The 10000-nt window shown below is 35.8% G+C and overlaps 1 protein-coding gene and 1 long non-coding RNA gene across 8 annotated transcripts in view; one reads left to right on the top strand and one right to left on the bottom strand.

The window, feature by feature from the left end:
• The window catches only part of LOC106874847 (uncharacterized), a 42821-nt gene extending 39892 nt beyond the window's left edge, over positions 1–2929 (top strand). Inside the window, exon 3 of the long non-coding RNA XR_001410059.3 lies at positions 27–2929. This is a non-coding gene — a long non-coding RNA (uncharacterized LOC106874847). The remainder of the gene's footprint in view (positions 1–26) is intronic.
• The window catches only part of LOC106874846 (neuronal membrane glycoprotein M6-a), a 664201-nt gene that overhangs the window by 193217 nt on the left and 460984 nt on the right, over positions 1–10000 (bottom strand). The gene's annotated exons all lie outside the window — the stretch shown is intronic.

Here is a 10000-nt window from a genome sequence, read left to right as displayed (position 1 = left end):
TGTTTTCTCTCTTTCTACAATAACAGATGGAAGTTATCAACACTGCAGTGCGTTTAGGAAATGATGAAGATGACGATGATGACGAAGACGACAACGAATAAGTTAATTTTTATAGTGGTTGATCAGGTCAACTTTTATTTGGAATAGAACTTACAGTTGTTCTGTTTCGCAGAAACATTCAAGAGACACATCATCTAGCGGGTGAAACGAAGCCAAATTTGTAACGTGAGATATTTTATCGCGTGTACCGATTTTTTCAAAATGGTGGTCTTAAAAAGCAGTCTTTGTCTTCAAATACAAATACAAATACATACATACATACATACATACATACATACATACATACATACATACATACATACATAGGTAGGGATATTACGAGATGGTAAGAAAGAAGGAGAGATAAGAGGAGGGAGATATAGCTATTTCGAAAGATACAAGGCTTTAAATATGGGGGAACAAATAGATGTAGGAACTGACAGATAGATAGATAGATAGATAGATAGATAGATAGATAGATAGATAGATAGATAAAGAGATATGAAAATGGATATTTTAAATGTGCATGTATGTAAGAGGATCTTTTCAGATAAATATCCTGTCAAAAGCTCTTACAATATGCTCACTACGTTCTTTTTCTTCTTTATGTGCCACAAGCACTTCGGATGTGGGATTTCCTATTTTCACGAAAGAGCATAATTATGATAGGAAATAGGGCGCTTGATTGACTAAGCTGAACAGTATTAGGTGGAGCTCATTAAATTCGATTCTAGAGCTGAAACCAATACAAGAGAGAGTAAATCCCAAGCAGTAACGTTAGCTCGGCATTCAATATAAAGTAGCAGTGAAGTGCTGCGATCGATGGTTTGCCTAATCTCCTTCTCTCAAAACTGCAGATCTTGTGCCTAAATCAGAAACAAGCTTCAGGATCGTTTGTACGACGGGCAAAATACTTAGCGGCATATATTCTGGCATTATGTTTTGTGCTTAGATTCCGCTGAGGTCGTCTTAGGCATTCAACGCTGTGGGGTCGATAAAATAAGTACCAGTTGAGCACTGGGGTCGATATACTCGACTAATCACCTCTTCTAAAATTTCAAACCTTGTGCCTTTAGTAGAAAGGATTATTATTACTACCTTATTAGAGTTATCTACCCCTTCATATGCTCATAGATCTTAAATGCCTCCACAAAGCCATTTGTCTACAAATTGCCCGAATAAGATGTATTAATTCAAGTTTTTCAACTGACTGTATCACATAAACGAGCCACTAAAGTATGGGTATTTAGTATACAGAATGATTCCCTAAGGTATTTTCCATCAGCCACATTGTCGATTGTTGATCTTATCAGTTTTTCGACTTTGCATCTCTCAATCCTCATGTATTCTTATTTTCTGTGTCTAAAGCTATGGATCTCTTTACAGTTAGGTAGAGCGAGGCAGTATGTATAGAATGTCTTGGTCACAGACATATACAAAGCATTGCTTGTAGTAGTTCAACATTTAACTCGGCTAATACCTCTCCCTCTCACTCTCTCCATATATATATGTGTGTGTGTGTGTGTGTGTGTGTGTGTGTGTGTGTGTGTGTGTGTGTGTGTGTGTGTGTGTGTGTGTGTGTGTGTGTGTCTTTTCGTCTCTCTATATGTCTCCTTTGCGTTATGATGGTTCTGAAATATTTCTGAGTTATGCTGTCACACAGGCTCGGAGATTATGAATAATGCAACTGATTATCTAGTGGTTCATGAAACATCATAACAAAGAGTCAAAGTCCCATAAAAGCATTGATCTCTATCAGAACTAAGACACATTTCTACATGCATAAAACATAACTACTAAGTCCCATAAACCAACATCAGATATAAGTAAAATGGTGTTGCTAACAAGTCGACACACCAGTTGACGGAAATCGATATGCACAACGCGTAGTTTTCTATTATTATTATTATTATTATTATCATTATTATTATTATTATTATTATCATTATTATTATTATTGCTGCTGTTATTATTATTATTATTATTAACGTTATCATTATCATTCTATTTATTGGTTTTGCTATTTTTTGTTGCAATCGTTAATTTTGTCTTTTTTTGTTCGATCTTAATTCTCCACTGCATTTGTCTTTCGTACTTCTCTTGTTTCCAAACTCTTGTGCCCTTGTGGTTAATAAAAGAAATTATTATTATTATTATTATTATTATTATTGGATTGGCAGAATTGTTAGGGCATCAGAAAAAGTGTAATGCTGCATTTTTACGTTCTGAAGTCTAATCTCACCGCTCCCCCCTTCTCTCTCTCTCTCTCACTCACTCACTCACTCACACACATACACACACACGCACACAGCTTTTAGTTGGATATTTGCTAAATGGCCAAAGGAAAATAAGGAATCAAATGCTAAATTGTGTGTGTGTGTGTGTGTGTATACACACACACCCATACCCACATCCATATATACATATATGTATATATATATATATATACATATATGTGTATATATATATATATACACATATATATGCATACACACATTTACATACACACACGCACACATATATATACATGAAAACAGTAAAATTAAATTATATATATGTATATATATGAATAAAAAACAAGGTAATATTTAATGTGTATTCACACATATATATGCATATATGTGTGTGTTTAATACGAAGCACACATGCACACACATATACACAAACACATAAATACATGTGTGAGTGTCATACATGTTTATATGTATATAACATTGAAATAAAAGTTCTTGAAACTGACCTCTACATAGATAAGGGGAACCTTCCTATCTTAGGTTATACACCCTCCTGAATGTAACACTTTCAAAATATTACTTTAGAACCTAGAGACGGATTACTGTCCCCAAAATTTCTCATAAATAAAGAAAAAAAAAAGAGTAAACAGGGGAGGTAACAACGGCTAGCATTGTTCACTTGTCGACTACTTTGTAATCTATCAGCTGCTGCCCCTGAAATATCATCAACAAGATACTACCTTCCCACTGGGAATGTTGCCATGTAAGTTATGATGTAACTTAGTGGGTAACTCAGGAAACAAAGAAAAATCTAACAGTGAAGTTGAGTGTAAACTCCTACCCAATAAAAGTTTGTTGCGACAGTTAGCATTCGAAACCGCATCAGCCCTGTAACGGACGAAGGCCACTACATAGCAGGTGATAAGCATTTCAGCCAATTATATTTCAGGTGCATTCGTATGAAGGCATGATTCGAATGGAAATTTCCAAGCAGGTGCCCATCAAAACATGGTCATAATTGGAATCGCGCAGAGGACAGTAGTGATTTTCTTGGACGATCAACTCTGACCTCTTATTAAACGAACTCTTCTCGCGGGACATAACGTTTTCACCTCTCGCCAGACATAACATTCTCATCTTTTGCCAAGCATAACATGTTCTCCTCTCATACACAGGCTACTGGTTTTCAGCATAACAAACAGCCTTCGGCACGTAACCTTTGTTACGTCAAAATGGAAATAAATATAATCCATTGAAACTAAATATCGTTGATTGGTTTTATATGGGAGCAGCACGCAGCTAAACCTAATAATACAGCTCTCAGCTAAGCAATACATTATTTTAAAATTAGTAAAACGCACTAATTGAAATAACAATGAAATTAAAATTCAAAATTGGACATTGTTTGAAGCGAGGGAAAACAAAAGGGAACTGTATTCATGTGGAAATTACTGATCCCACAACTGAAATGATTCAGGTTCGTTTGTTGTACATGAATTTTATGCATCATGAAAAACAAAACAACTTATAATGTGAGATTAGCTCACGTTTCCTCAATACTTACCAAATACAACCTTATCACCGAGCTCTGTTTTTACTGACTCCGAACTAACTAATACCATCACAGTCCCAATCAAATTCATTCGCTACATTCATGTGGTTTATCCACATCACTTTCACTCTGCTTCACAACTTAAACCTACTATTCCGCACTTTTCAAAATGCTTGATGAGAATTTTTGGAACTCTCTTCCCCACAGTTACTATTTAACTTTCACACGTCACTTACAATACACTTGATATGATTTTCACTAACATTGCTCTGTTATGTTAATCCTCTTAGTTTAGAAGAGCCTAAATTGCAAGTGGCATACCCCCACTCTCTCTGTCTACCATGAATTGTAACGAATAATATTGAAATATCACTTCAAATGGAATTTGCGAATTTTTCTGAAAAAGAACAATAAAAGCTTGTCGCTCAATAGACGTAAATTTCATATTAAAAAATAAATGGTAAAGAAAACGTACTTTGAAAGTTAATAACGAAGTCATATAAGAACCAAAGATATATCGAGACAAACTTGACAGTTTTACCTGAAGTAAGAAGAAAATTTCACTGCAAAAGTATCTAAACATCATTTCTATGATACTTAATGGGTTGAAACAAACATGATTGATTTGTAAACGGCAACCGCGATTTCGTAAATAGGATTATCAATGAATTATTTTTAAGGTCAGCTCCTGAATCCAAGCAAGCTGGTGGTGATTTGCAGTAAGCAAAAATTAATCCAATGAATTTAGGTGACGGTCAACTAGAATAGTTACAATAGAGGTCAAAATGCTTTACCGTGTTCCTTCTTTATCCCGACGTTCTGAGTCTAGATACCGTTAATGTTAACTCTGTCTTCCATTCTTTCTTGGTCGATAAAATGGCAAACCAGTCCAGAAAGTATTTTGGTGGAATTGCTACAGTGTCGGACAAGATGATCGTAGTATTTATTTCAACTCTTTAACTTCTGAGGCTTTGGGTGGTAGACTTAATCTATTCCTCAGTTTAACTTAACAACCTGATTGTTGTGCACCTGTAGTGGAGTTCGCTCTGTTTGAGGATCATTTCATTCCTTGATCTTATAACCATCGAAGGCCCAGAATTGATAAACGGTGAACGGTGCTGCTTTCCCCACCCGACCAAGTGGTGAAAAATATATTACAGTGAGTTGACTTATTGTAAAGAGAGATATCAAGCCGACGTTACGGACAGTTGTCCTTCATCAAAGAGTAATAATTGACTCCTCACGGCAGATCAACCCATTTTAATGCAATATTTTTCTCCGAGCGTTATATATTATTGCAAGCATTGCTCAAAGGCCAAACGATGTGTGTGTATGTGTGCGTGTGTGTGTATGTGTGCGTGTGTCCGATTGCGCGTGGTGTAGGTGTGGTAATTGATTTGAAAAGCCCAAGTATTTAAGAAGAATTTAATTATTTTATTGAGGCCAGAATGATGTAAGGCAACTCAACCCCAGTGTCATTTGAATTCGGATGGAAAAGAGACATTATTAAATGCCACAAGATATTTTCCTCAACGTACTCCCGATTCTGCAATATACGCCCCGTAGAGCCTATAAATATTAGATATAAATCATTTCAGTAGTTCAGTTTCCTAAGCTAAAGGTAGTTATTTAGGCTAAGTCCAAATCTGATCAAACAAATCTATGATGAAAATATTCCTGATAATATCTCATATTTTTAGAGCTATTTTGGACAATTTTCTCTGAAGTAAACTCAATTTTTAAGATGATAGGATACATTTTGAAGGATATTTCGCGGCTATTTCTAACAGGCCGAGTGACCACATAAAGGAGGTTTTCTCGTTGGCTCAGCACTAAAAGACGTTTAGTAAACTTGGAAATATTTATCTAGTTGTAGGTGTCTGGTTCTTATCTTGCATGATAAAATAAAATTAAAATAAACATTGACGGACAAATACCGTAGTTCAACAGATAAGACAAAAAGGACAAGAAACGTATAATCAACAAACTACTTGTGCGTGTGAATGTGAGTGTGTATATAAATATATACAAACAAATAGGTGCATATGCATTACAAATATACATGCATGTATATATGTGTATATATATATATATATATATATAACATATGTGTATATTCAAGCATATATGAGCACACACACACATGTATAAATCCATGTTTGTACATATAACCCATGCTCACAAATACACACACATATGCGTATATACATATATAACTTATACATATATGTAATATTGTGGTTTACACATCTGACAGTATGTGGTCAATATCTATGCCAGTATACAGCAGCAAAAGAGTAGGGCGATGACATACATTCATTGCTTTTAATGACATACGAAGATGAGCTACATAGACAATGGTACATATTACTAGCTTGTAATATATCGAAATATAGACGGCATCATTTCTAAGCAGAAAATGTGTTGACATCATTTGTGTTTCGCTGTCGACACCAAGATATTTTATTTGCTGAAACATTAACTTATATTTGTTTTATAATTAAACAGTAATCTCCGAGGAAATTTGTCATGTTCTTCATCGGCAAATAGTATGCACGCACGCACGCACTATACACACACACACACACACACACACACACACACACACACACAAACACACACACACACACACACACACACACACACACACAAACACAAACACACACACACATATAATTTAATAGACGCAGTATTTAAAGTGAGCTACTTTAAGTTTCATGCTCGGATAGTATAGTAATCGGACGTGCTTGTATAGCGTGCTATGTACTATCCTGCAATCTATGAGGTTAAAAAGAAATTTGATTGCAGTATGGTACGTAGCGTGCTATACAATCGCGTCCGATTATGCCACTATCGAAGCAGAAACTTATAGTAGCTCACATTTATGTTCAGTGTTTATTAAGTAGGTGGAGTACTACTTTTTGTTGAACCTACGAATAACGGAACAGTACACTATACATACATACACATATACACACACACACATACATTCATACATGCATCTGTGCGTACGTTCATATATATATATATATATATATATATATATATATATATATATGTATCGTATATATATACGTATATAGTTCGCTATGTGAATTTGCCTGGAGGAAGGCTGGCGTTTCGATCAGGACTCATCAGCAGAAATGAGTCAATATATTCAGCAACAAAATATATACAAATATATCTTAAAAGTTAATATACTGTAGATTTGTGGTCTACTGAACAAGAGACTTCCATCACCCTCTAAAAGCTGCAGTGAGTTAGACATTTAAATTTAAAAATTGTTTTCGTAGCTACCACGTTGTAAAAAAAGAACGTGCCGTTTTTTTTGTACCTTACTCAGTTGTCAGAAATATATTTCTCGAACCTTCTATACCTGTATTTTTGGATATTTTTTGTTTGTTTGTTTATATAATGAGTTCTTTTCTCCGTATTGTTATCTCTGTATCTAAGTAAACATAGAATCTCTCTCTATAGACTCCATAAAGAAAGCTGATCTTGAGAGAAGAGAACCTCAAAAGAATTCTAACTACACAGGGATTCAAATCTTAAAGATATAATAACCACACCAAACTGAAATGCTAACTTGAATAGGTAGCTAAAGTCTTCATCTGGTATTTCCCGATGGATGTGCTTTAATTAATGTTGACTCCTTATCTTCTCCCAAAACACGTCCGCTTTTCTTTCATGCAGAAGATAACTAACAGCAAAACAATCAGAGTTTGAACAGATCTTATGCTTGTTGTACATTATTACGCAGGCAACACAAGTAACATTAGTTATACTTACTTTTGTATATTGCTCTAAACAAATCAGAAGGAAAATGCCTCGTTCAATAGAATGGTAGTGGTGGGGTAATTTTCTTTATAAAACCCAATATGAATTGGCGGTTTGTATGTTGAGAAGCCGCTTTTTTCATGAAATCAAGTATCTGATATCAGTATTGAACAGTGGTAAGGCTGCGAGTTAGCAGAACCATTAGCATACCGGGCAAAATGCTTGGCAGCATTTCGCCTGTTTTTACGTTCTGAGTTCAAATCTCATCGAGGTCGACTTTGCCTTTCATTTTTCGGAGTCGATAAAATAAGTACCAGTTGAACACTGAGTTTGATGTAATAGATTAATCCCCACCCACAAACTTGCTGGCCTTGCGCCAAAATTTGAAACCATTATTGAACAGCGGTATAAAGTCATGTATTTTATAACCGGGCGCAGATGGTTAAATTGACCGTATTTCTAGTCTGGTACTTATTTTATCCATTTGCTTAAAACGAAAAGCAGGATTTAAACAGGAGGCCTAATTAAATAACATACATCCTTTACTGAACGATGCTCTACTGATTCTACCGTCAACCATCTTCAAGTGGGTGATATTGTAAAAGCAATAAAAGCCCAGTAATAGCAGTTCGAATATATCAGGTTACCAATAGCCTCTTCAGAACTCTGACAACAGACTCACAAGTGTACTTGAACATAGCTGATGCCAACTATTGCGGCTCGTATCTCATACATAGGCGCTATGTTCATTGTCCAGACACCTCTTGCTGGCTCACTCCATTTTCCTGTAAATAAACGTTATTATAAGTGATCAAATTTCACTGTTGTTTCTACGAAAATTAACATCACTTCTATTATCGGCTGTTTCACTACTTACATAATGAGTTCTGTTCTAGACAGGAGCCTCAGTAATAACATATGCAATCCTAACTACGGCTCACATTCAATCTTGTAGAAATCCAATATACATGTTCGCGGTGGCTCGATCTGGTGGAAATAGCAGCCGAATCTCTTTGAAATCACTCCACCATCTTTAAAGAAAAAATGTTATATTAGATATTGTAGTCTGAGATGAACTCTGTCCGAAAAGATGTGATAATTGCGGCTAGAATGTTTTTGGTTATAAGTCTTTTGATAAGGACTAGGGTTAAACAACAACAACCGTCAGAGAATAAGTCTTTGGTATTCAAACTGTGAGCTTTTAGTGCTTCAACCGTGAATCTTTTGTACACTAAGCATGAATCTTTAGCATACCGACCGTGAGTTTTTGTACGACGACCGCGAGTCTTTAACACTGAGTCTGTAGAACACTGATCACGAGCATGTGTCTTTAATATGCGGAAAAGTCGAGAGTCTTGAGTGAAAACTGTTTTACGCAGAGAGGCAGTTATTTCTATAACAGTTCACTAGGAATCTGAGACAGTGGCGCCATCTAGTTCGACAGCAGCCAGATGACAGTCTGGCCTTAAACCTTGTCAGTGTGTCGCTCAGATATATTTTTACTAGAATATGGGATCACGTAAAAAATAAGCAGGGTATATGTAAGTGATAAACGGTGACATGCAACTGAATCGTTACAGAATTTGGGAAAGAAAAGAAACAAGTAAAACTGCGAACAAAAATATTTATTCAAGTTTTCTTCGTTATGTCACCCAGTACGAGCAGCTAATTTAATTAAAGGTCTCAATTAGAAAACGCTCGGGCTTCGTTGTTTCGTAACTGTAGCTCAAAGTTGAATAATATCAGTAGAGAATAAAGTTCTGAATAAGTACAATAATTTGAAACATAAGTAAAAGCTGTCGGTAACCAAACTAACATTTTGATATCAAAGTTTATAGTGAAAACAAGAGTAGAGTCGAAATAATAGAGTCGTAAACGAATAGTAAAAGTAAGTGAATGTAACTGAATACAGAGGCGCAGGCATTGCTATGTGGTAAAGAAGTTCGCTTCCCAACCTAATGGTTTCAGGTTCATTTCCATTCAACGGCATCTACAAGTGTCTTCTACTATAGCCCCTATAGCTCCGGGCTATAGAAGAATTCTTTTTGGATGAATTTGGTAGGCGGAAACTGTGTGGGAGTGTGTGAGCGTGTGTGTGTGTGTGTGTGTGTGTGTGTGTGTGTGTGTGTGTTCCAAAGTATTTGCTCTCCACCGATATTGATTTGTTTACGTTCACGTAACCTAACTGTTCAGTAAAAGTACAGGAGTCGATTTGTCCGACTAACTTTACAAGATGGTGCCCTCGCATGGTCATAGTAAATTGACTGAAAAGAGTAAAGAGAGTACTAGAAGGTCGGAGACTCTGCAAACGTGGAGAACACAAAGATGACGACAATTGGAAATCTAGACCGGAAAGTATTGAGTATTCAAGGGCTCACTCTGATAGCCATATAAACAG

The sequence above is a fragment of the Octopus bimaculoides genome, chromosome 7, assembly GCF_046866305.1.
Source record: "Octopus bimaculoides isolate indiv1 chromosome 7, ASM4686630v1, whole genome shotgun sequence".
NCBI classification, from domain to species: Eukaryota; Metazoa; Mollusca; class Cephalopoda; order Octopoda; family Octopodidae; genus Octopus; species Octopus bimaculoides.
This window is presented reverse-complemented; position numbering and strand designations above follow the sequence as displayed.